This window comes from Nannospalax galili, unplaced genomic scaffold (assembly GCF_000622305.1).
Source record: "Nannospalax galili isolate Female #2095 unplaced genomic scaffold, S.galili_v1.0 scaffold423, whole genome shotgun sequence".
NCBI lineage: Eukaryota > Metazoa > Chordata > Mammalia > Rodentia > Spalacidae > Nannospalax > Nannospalax galili.
In genome coordinates, this window is record NW_008350949.1 from 1,031,672 (window position 1) to 1,040,941 (window position 9,270).

The following is a 9,270-nucleotide window of genomic DNA, read 5'->3' on the forward strand; positions in this document are numbered from 1 at the left end:
TGACTGCACATATTCTCTCTCTCTCTCTCTCTCTCTCTCTCTCTCTCTCCTCTCTCCTCTCTTTCTCTGTCTCATCTTTTTGAGACAGGGTCTCCCTGTAGCCCCAGCTGGACTAGAACTTAGTATGTAAAACAGGCTGGCTTTGATCTTACAGAGATCCACCTGCCTCTGCTGGGATTAAAGGTGCGTGCCACCGTGCCTGGCCTGGCTAACTTTTCTACTATAGAGCTTTATAACTGGCTTCTCAGTCCTGTTGGCACATCCCTTCTCTCAGCAGACCAAAGACCAGGACGCATTCAAGAAATTGTTATGTTGGATACAAAAATTATTTTCTGTTCCAGATAAAGTAAAAGGAGTCAGCTCTATGCTGATAAAGAAAGAACCAGGGGGTATCATGGTATGATCTGTTTCCTGCAAAGTGATGTCATTTGGAGAGACAGGTTACTAAATCTAGGCTAATGGGCCATTCTTGTTCTACGGGAATACCACGTTGATTTAGAAGCATATAGAAATACATTTGAATTAGATAAAAGATCAAATTGGGTTGAAAAATAAAGGAAAATTTGATAAAATTGTAAATGTGTGACATTTCCTGGAAGAAATTCAAGAAATGAGTTTTCAGTGTGTTGGGCAGGGTGTGGAAAAAGTGCTGGTTGTATTTAACTACATTCACAAACTGGAGTTGGTGAAACCAGTGGGACTGTAAGTGGCCAAAGTGGGTGGTCATTAGTACTCTACCACTTTCTTAGCACTAGAGAAACTTTGCCAGACACCCATAAGCTATCGCTATGGTGTTCCTTTTCTTCCCAGACACAGTTCATAGCATGATGGTCTTAAATCTTCTTATCTACTTCTCCTGCAACTAGGGCTACAGACATGTGGCATTGGTACCAGCTGCATTCCTTTTAAAAATCTTGATTGAGATAAATTTATACACTCCACACATATTAAGTATATAAATTTTGATGAGTTTGAATAACCTATCATAATTTTAGCATTTTTCCAATTAAAACAAAAAAAAACAGAATTTTTCATTAGTGCACTTAAGGTCAAATAATTCTAAATAAAGTGGAATAGATGTTGTTGTTGTTTTTCCAAGACAGACATAGGACTTGATTTCAAATTTTAGCTTTAAATAATTTTTCCAATACTCAGCTTTCATTAAACAAAGGTAGCCTGGAGGCTGGAGAGATGGCTCAGCAGTTAGGAGAACTGACTGCTCTTGCAGAGGACCTGGGTTCGATTCCCAGCATCCATATTGCGTCTAACAACTGTCTGTACCTCCAGTTCCAGGGAATCCAACGTCCTCTTCTGACCTTCATGGGTATGCCACAACACAGTTGCACTTACACACATGCAGGCAATACGTTCATATACATAAAATAAAAATAATACATAAAAGTGTAGGTAGCCTGGAGTAGAGAATGCACTGCAGGTTGAAGCTAAGAGGACAGGCTTTGGGAAGAGAATTACTGTGTTTAAATCTTGGCTCTGCTACCACACTCAGATGAGATATTTATCTCATCATTTCTCAGTATTCCAACCAATAAAGTGAGGATAAGGCAATGAATATCTCAGAACATTTTTGTGACAATTAAGTAGAAATTGGCATTTAAAAGATGAACACTCTGTTAGTTTTAGCTTTATGAAAATATTATTTTAGTTTTGTGAAGAATGGTGTTGGAATTTGCATGGGGACCATATTGAATCTGTAGATTACTTTTGCCCTTATTCCTGTGTGTAGGAGTACAAACTGATGAAGCTGTTATGGAAACCCATAGAGTGGTTTCTCAAAAAGCTAAAAATAGAGCTGCCATAGGATCCAACTACACTGCTCCTGGGCATATAGCCAAACGACTCTATATCCTACTGTGGAGACACTTCCTCATCCACACTTACTGTTGCTCTGTTTACAATAACCAGGAACGCAATCAGTCTAGATGTCCAACAACAGATGAATGTATAATGAAAATGTGATGCAAATACACAATGGGATTTATTCAGTCATAAAGAAAAAAAAAACTGATCTTTGCAGAAAAACGGATGGAGCCAGAAAATACCATATTATATGTGGTAACCCAAGCTCAGAAAGACAAATACCGCATTTTCTCTCTCACATGTGGAACTTAGTTTCTAATTTTTATATGTGTATATTTCTGTGGGACTGAGTGTGTGTAGTAGCCAGAAAACTAGAAAGGGGCCCATGAGAAGGGGAAAAAAGAAGCTTAAAGGGCGCAAGGGATGATGGGTAATAGAACACAGGTGATATGAAAGTAGACAGGAAAATCCTGGATGGTTTAAACTAGGATGAGGAGGCAGGGAGGTAGGAAAGGTGGGTCAGGGAGGTAGGAGAGAGTAGTATATCAGGGGTGGGTCAAGGAAAATTAAGTTTGTATAAAGATGCTAGAAAGAAACCTGCTACTTTATAAGCTAACTAAAATATTTTAAAAACCTTTAAAAATGTTCTCTCTTTAAAAGGCCAAGAAAATAATCTTCAGGGTAACCATTTTAAGCAAGGCATAAGTAATATATATTGCATTTCTCTAATTTTAATGTGTTTGAATCATCTGGGGTTCTTGTGGAAATGCAGATTCTCATTCAGGAAGTTGGTTGAGGTCTGAAATGTTGTGTTTCTAATAAATTTCCAGGTGATGCCAGTATGCTAGTCTGTGGACTGTGAGGTAGCTGTGGATGACCACTTCTAATTTGTAACATTATGTCTCAAAAAGGAGGAAAAGGATGGGGTGCAAGGGAAGGGGTGGAGGGTGTGTGTATATATATATATATAAAATGTGTGTGTATATATAATGTGTGTATATATGTATATAATGTGTGTATATATGTGTGTATATATAATATGTGTATGTATATATGTGTGTATATATGTATATATGTGTATATATAATATGTGTGTATATGTATATGTGTGTATATATAATATGTGTATATACATGTAATGTATGTGTATATATAACGTGTGTATATATGTGTATATGTAATATGTGTGTATATATAATATGTGTGTATATATGTAATATGTGTGTATATAACATGTGTGTATATAACATGTATATATAATATGTGTGTATATGTGTGTGTATATGTAATATGTGTGTATATATAACATGTGTGTATATATAATATGTATGTATATATAATGTGTGTGTATATATAATGTGTGTGTATATATGTGTGATATGTGTATATATATATGTAATATGTGTGTATATATAACATGTGTGTATATATGTGTGTGTATATATAATATGTGTGTATATATAATATGTGTGCATATATATTCAATGTCTTTCCAGAATATGCTAATATTCTTGTTTTATTTGCTTCTCGACACATTAAGAATCACTGATTTATATCTCCACTTTTTATCTTTTTTCATACTTTTTACGTTTCTCTTGCCATTACTTGTCTAAATTGAAAAGCAACATCGATGTCTAGTTCGCTGTTAGTAAGACTGAAGCATCAACCTCAAGCCATTCTGTTGTGTACACTAGGATAATTAGATGTGCTTAGAGAAGTCTTTCTGTAACATTTATCTTCTAAAATGTTGGAATCTGAAAATGCATTAAACACTTTTGATAGATTTTTCTGAAAACAACCAGCCAACAAACAAAAAGGTAAGACAGACGCTTGGTACAGGGCTTAGCAGCAGACCGTAAGGGTGCACTGGATACAGACCCTGATACTGAAGGAGTTACAGTCTTAGAAGTGGAGAGAAGCAGTCGGAGTGAAGGTGGGAGGCCACACACTGACCGCATCACACATTCCACCTGCACTGAGAGGTAGAGAGGCAGCTTTTGAATGTCTTCTCTTTCTAAATATGTGCTCAGCTTCACCAACAGCTCTGTAGGACAAAGATCACTTTTATCCTTTGACGTATCCCTCAAAGGCCAAATATCAGTCTGATCTATGCTATTCCTCCTACAAGAGTTGGGTGCTGCTGATAGGTTTCACATATGTAATGCTTCATTTTCCACAGCAGAGATGAGGAACTTTGAATAACATGAGGCGAGAAAACATATGAAGCACTGTACAGGACAAATTAGCGACCATCCATTCTCTTCAGAGCACACAAACTTATATGTATCTGTCAGTTTTCTTATTCAATAACTAACCATTGCGAATGCTTAAGCTAATTGAGCTAAACAAGATTTTAACATCGTTTGGTAAAAAGCAAGACCTATTATATATGTATAAATTTAAAAAGAAATCACATAAAAACTGACTCAAACTGAAGAATTTAGTCTACAATTTAAAACAGGTAGACCTCTCAAACTGTGAACTTGAAGTAGGAAGGCATATTGCAATTAGGAGCAACACTGTACTCGCTGTAAACCATTTTCCAAACTTAGATGTTTTAAAAGCCAGATTAACGAAACAATTGGAAATGTTTTTGCCTACTCGATAGTAGCTAGCAGATGCTAGACATTCATTTCTACTTAGACATTGAGATGATGCTTTCCAGACAGCTTTTAATCTTTGAAATAGTTGGACTTAAACTTCTAAACAAAACTCTTTATTTACTAGCCTGCCGGAGAGACTCCTTAACGTATTGAGACCGTGAGCAAACAAAAGAAACACAAGGAAATACTTCTGAAAAGAATGTAAAATAATCATACAACATTTGTGTAGTAAATTGTTTCTTAATGGAATATTTTAAAAGAAATTTTAGTTTTCGTATGCAAAGAAATTTTTTTCCTCTTGTGAACATCTGCTATGAAGAGAAAGTGATTATCAGAAAATATATAATGTTAATGAAGCTCTAATTAATAATATGCACTTGGCATTTCCATGACAACCCTAAACATATTCTTTGTATTCTGGCTCCAGTTTTAAAATTTGACATTTATAGTTCCTTAGATTTTTCCCCCCATGATGAAATACTGTGTTATAGAACAATAAGTTACTGGTAGTCACTTGGCAAATCATTTGCCTATTACTTTAAATCACTGTAGATATTAATAATTTAAAGTGGCTTTGGCTATTAAGTCATTTAAAAGTTGTTTTTCAGAAAATAAAATTTAGATCATGAATAAAATAGAATCCATAAAGTATAGGTGAATTTAGGACAAAAATCAAATGAACCTTATTTTTCATTGGAGATTTATATTGGATTTAGTTTCACTATGTAGTCATGCAATCCAATGACTTCTGATAATTTTTGAAGGAACCATTCAAACTATTTTCAAGAAAAATAAGAGTGTTTTCTAGTGGTGACACAGTGAAAAGCCATTGTGTCCGGTTGGCAGAAGAAAACAGGAGAGAAGCATTCCTAACCTGGTCTTCGTACTGTTCCAGCATCGTTTTAATTTCTTCACATTTGAACTTAAACTTCTAAACAAATATTTTTAATTTACTAGGATGCCTCGGAGCTTCTTCGACATTCATCAGACATGACTGAGCACGAGAAAGACTAGCTACAATGACAAACATAAACCCAAAGGACAAGGGTTTGAACTAGGCACCGGAAATGTGTCCATGGGACAGGAAGTCGTTCCTACAACAGATGTGGAAGTAAAAGGCAGCATCTCTCAGCTATTTGCTTGGAGCAAACACCTTGAGAGCACAGAGGACACACATTGCCTGACTTAAACCATGTTTCAAATTCTTTCTCAGCTGAGGATTTCAGCGTAGCTTAGTGTGAGTAGCAGATTAAACATTTCCTTCCTTGTTTCCCTCTAGCCGAAGGCAGAATCAGTCACTAGTCACTACTATAAATTATTCATAGCAACAACACAGTAATAAGTTTCTGCAGCATAAAAACAGCAAGAAAAATGCACATGAACGCACAGATATAATCCTGACCCGAAACTAAAATGAATGCAAATGGGGACCCCAGAAAAATCCATAAATTTGTCTTTTTTTTTTTTTACAACAGTGATCCAGTCCAAGACAGAGAGGAATGATAAAAGATTGGGGAGCCTGCCATAGCAACAGGGGCAGAAGGACACTTGGTAAGTCCTAAATGACATCTTCCCCGGTGGAAGGAAATCTTTCTTCTGGATGCTCCTGAGGCAACTGGTTTAATTTTAAAGAAGCAGAACGAGAAATCAACGCACAGTGATAGCAGCAGAGAGCACATTGTCAGGGAGGAGAAGTGGAACCAGAGCAGGTAGCCCACTTCAAACTCATAATCACGAACTAGCAAATGTTGACATCTCCAAATTTGGGGCCACTCCCTGAACCTGAAGCTACTTTATAGAAACTGCCACCTGTAATTTGGGCATGAACACTTACTACTATTGCTAGAAAACCTAATGTTTAACCATAGCAGATAATTTAGCAGGAGAGCTACACGTTTTGAAGCACACACACCCCCCCCACACACACACATGGGCTGTCTAACAGGGTTATTATTTTAGGGTTTTAGTTTTTAAACAATAACCAAGAAACAACAGGCATCAAGGGTTGGGGGTTGTTTGTTTTCTTGCTTGCTTGTTTTTGAGACTTGGAAAGTTGATCTGGAAATTGCTATGTAGTCAAGGCTTGTTTTAAACTCCTGATCCCTTGCCTGCCTCCTCTGAGAATACAGATGTGTGTGTGTGTGTGTGTGTGTGTGTGTGTGTGTGTGTGTGTGCCTAAGCCTTGCTTAAGGGTTTTCACAACTACAAGAGACCTTAGGAGCAGAAAGGAGCAGTTAAGAGTTGCTAAAAGCCACCCTCACATCACACAGTGAGTCTCCATTCCCTTTTCCCTGTGCCTCCCGGCTTTGCCCTGCTGAGGAAGTGGGGTGGGTAATAAAAGAGGGTCCCAGGAAACTAACAGGGAATCTACACACCTGAGGGGAGATTGCCCAAATAGGACCTTTCTAGCTAGGGAAACACCAGAGGGGCCAGCAACCTGGCAGATGGTTTTCGTTTTATTTGTTTGCTTTTAACTCCAGAACTTGGGAGGAAAAATAAAACCTGAGGACATTGGCAAACAACGCATCAGTAGCCAGGTCTGTGATGCTTGCCCGAAAGACAGTCCTAGAGTAGAGGGCTTGGGAAAGGTGGGCTGCAGTCTGGAGACCACAGCACCCTGGCACTGTGGAGACACTGAGCTGGACCTCTAAGAGAAATGGAAAACGGGATGCTGGTGGAGAAAGAGGAGTGGAGGGACCCCTCTAAGTTCCATTCAGTTCTGGAAACAGAGACCTTAGCTAAAATCCTGCCTCAACTGCCGACGTTCACAGGCCAAAGTTCTGGCAGTTGGAGTGTAGTGGCCCGCTTTCCCCCATCACTTTGAGGGCTCCTGGGAAGACTTCAGAGTGCTTAAACAGTCCAGCTGCTTCAGTGTATGATGCCAAGGACCACTGGTAGAGTTAGCAGGGTAGAGGGAAGGGGAGAGAAACAACGTATAAGGAACACAGAGAAAGAGAGAGGTTGAGAACACCCTTAACCATCTCAAAACAGCATTGACGTTCAAATGGCCAGTCACACAGGCTTCCCATTCAGACCGCGTTTGGTTAAGACGGAGTTACTTAAAAGCTTGGAGGACAAAGTTTGCTGGCTTGCTTCTCAAACGTTTTAAAAATCTGGACTGCGTTGCAAATAAGCCCACACCATTCCTGAAGCCCCTCACCTGATCCGGGGGAAGGGGACTGGGTAGGAATGTGGTCCATGGACTGCATTTGAGGAACGTTCTTAGAACTAGCCCTTAAGCCATCCCCGCCCTCCGGTCGTTCCCAGCTGGCTGGGGGATGAGCTGGGACTCACCGCGCCCGGGCGCTGCGCCCTGGTCCCGCGCGCTGACCGCGCTGGTGCTGAGCTCTGGGTTTGCTGGGCTGGTTCTCTCCCCTCCGGACCAGTCCAGCCGCTCCCCGTCCACCTTCCACCGCGGGCGAGGCTCAGTTCCTAGTTGCGTGCGGGCCCATCCCTCTGCCACTCACGGCTGCCAGGAGCAGCTGCAGTTCACCGTGAGGCAGCTCCAAATTTATAGCAAAGGGGCGTTGCTGCTCCTTTTGGCTCCAAGGAAAAAGCTGTTTTGCATTCCCTCCTCTGCTCCGCCCCAGAAGACCCCTCCCGGGACCAACACCCCCCCCCCTGCAGATTCTGAGGCTCAGACCATGATGCTACAGTCATCCACAGCCACCTAGGAGATCCAGGCTCACCTGGAACCCCGCATCCGGTCCTGAGGGGGCCTGTGAAGAGGGAGAGAGCTGGGTGGGGGCGAGGAACATTAATTACCACAAAATTTGCTTTTCTTTTTTCTTTATTTTACCCTTCCTTCCTTCCTTCCTTCCTTCCTTCCTTCCTTCCTTCCTTTCTTTCTTTCTTTCTTTCTTTCTTTCTTTCTTTCTTTCTTTCTTTTGAAAAAAACTTGCAAGGAAGAATTAGGGAACTTTCTTGTCTTTTCTGGTACTAACTCAAACTTTGGCGATGCTGTGGGTCACTGAGTGAATCAATTTCAGAGCTGTGCAAAATGAAGGCATGGTTTTTCATGTTTTATAGGCTAGTTGAGTTGTATTTATTAAAATTATTATTAAAGTATTAAAAAGTCACTAACTTCACATTTAATGTTGAATGACCCTGTTTCTGTGTCTAAGATCAGGAATAAAGCCTGGTGTGATGGCACAAGTCTTAATCCCCCCACTAGGGAGGCAGACGCAATTGGATCTCACATAGATGAGATCCAGGCCAGCTTGATCTACATAGTGAACTCCAGGTCAGCTGTGACAAGAGGGAGACCCTGTCTCAAAAATCAAAACCAAAACCAAATAAACAAAATGATTAGGAACAAGATAAGGATGCCTGGTCTCCCCGCTTGTATCCAACTTTTTACTTAGGCAAAAGAAAGAAATTGGAAAAATCAAGAAAGAAACTAAAACCTTGTCTATTTGCAGTTGACATGCCATCTCTCTAGCCCAGACAAAGTGTCCTAATATAAGATTAGTCTACAAAAAATTATTTGTATTTTTAAGCACTAAGAATGCACAATTTAAAAAATGAAATTGGGGGGCTGGAGAGATGGCTCAGTGGTTAAGAGCACTGGCTGCTCTTGCAGAGGACCTGGGTTTGATTCCCAGCACCTACATAGTGGTTAACAGCACCCTTAACTCCAGTTCTAGGGGATCTGATGCCCTCTTCTGATCTCCATGGACACTGCACTCACTACACAGGTACTCTTACATGCATGCACACAATACACTCATACACATAAAATAAAAATAATAAATAAAATATTTTTTAATGAAATTAGGCATGGTAACTCAAGCTTGTAATTCTAGCACCCTAAAGGCAGAAGCAGGAAGGTTGCTGCAAGTCTGAGATC

The 9,270-nt window shown here is 39.8% G+C and overlaps 1 protein-coding gene across 1 annotated transcript in view; it reads right to left on the reverse strand.

Annotated features, from left to right (window-relative positions):
- Agtr1 (angiotensin II receptor type 1) overlaps nt 1–8,004 on the reverse strand; it is a 68,389-nt gene extending 60,385 nt beyond the window's left edge. Inside the window, exon 1 of the mRNA XM_008848049.3 lies at nt 7,716–8,004. The gene's annotated coding sequence lies outside the window, so the exon portion shown is untranslated. The remainder of the gene's footprint in view (nt 1–7,715) is intronic.
- Between the last annotated feature and the right edge of the window lie 1,266 nt (nt 8,005–9,270).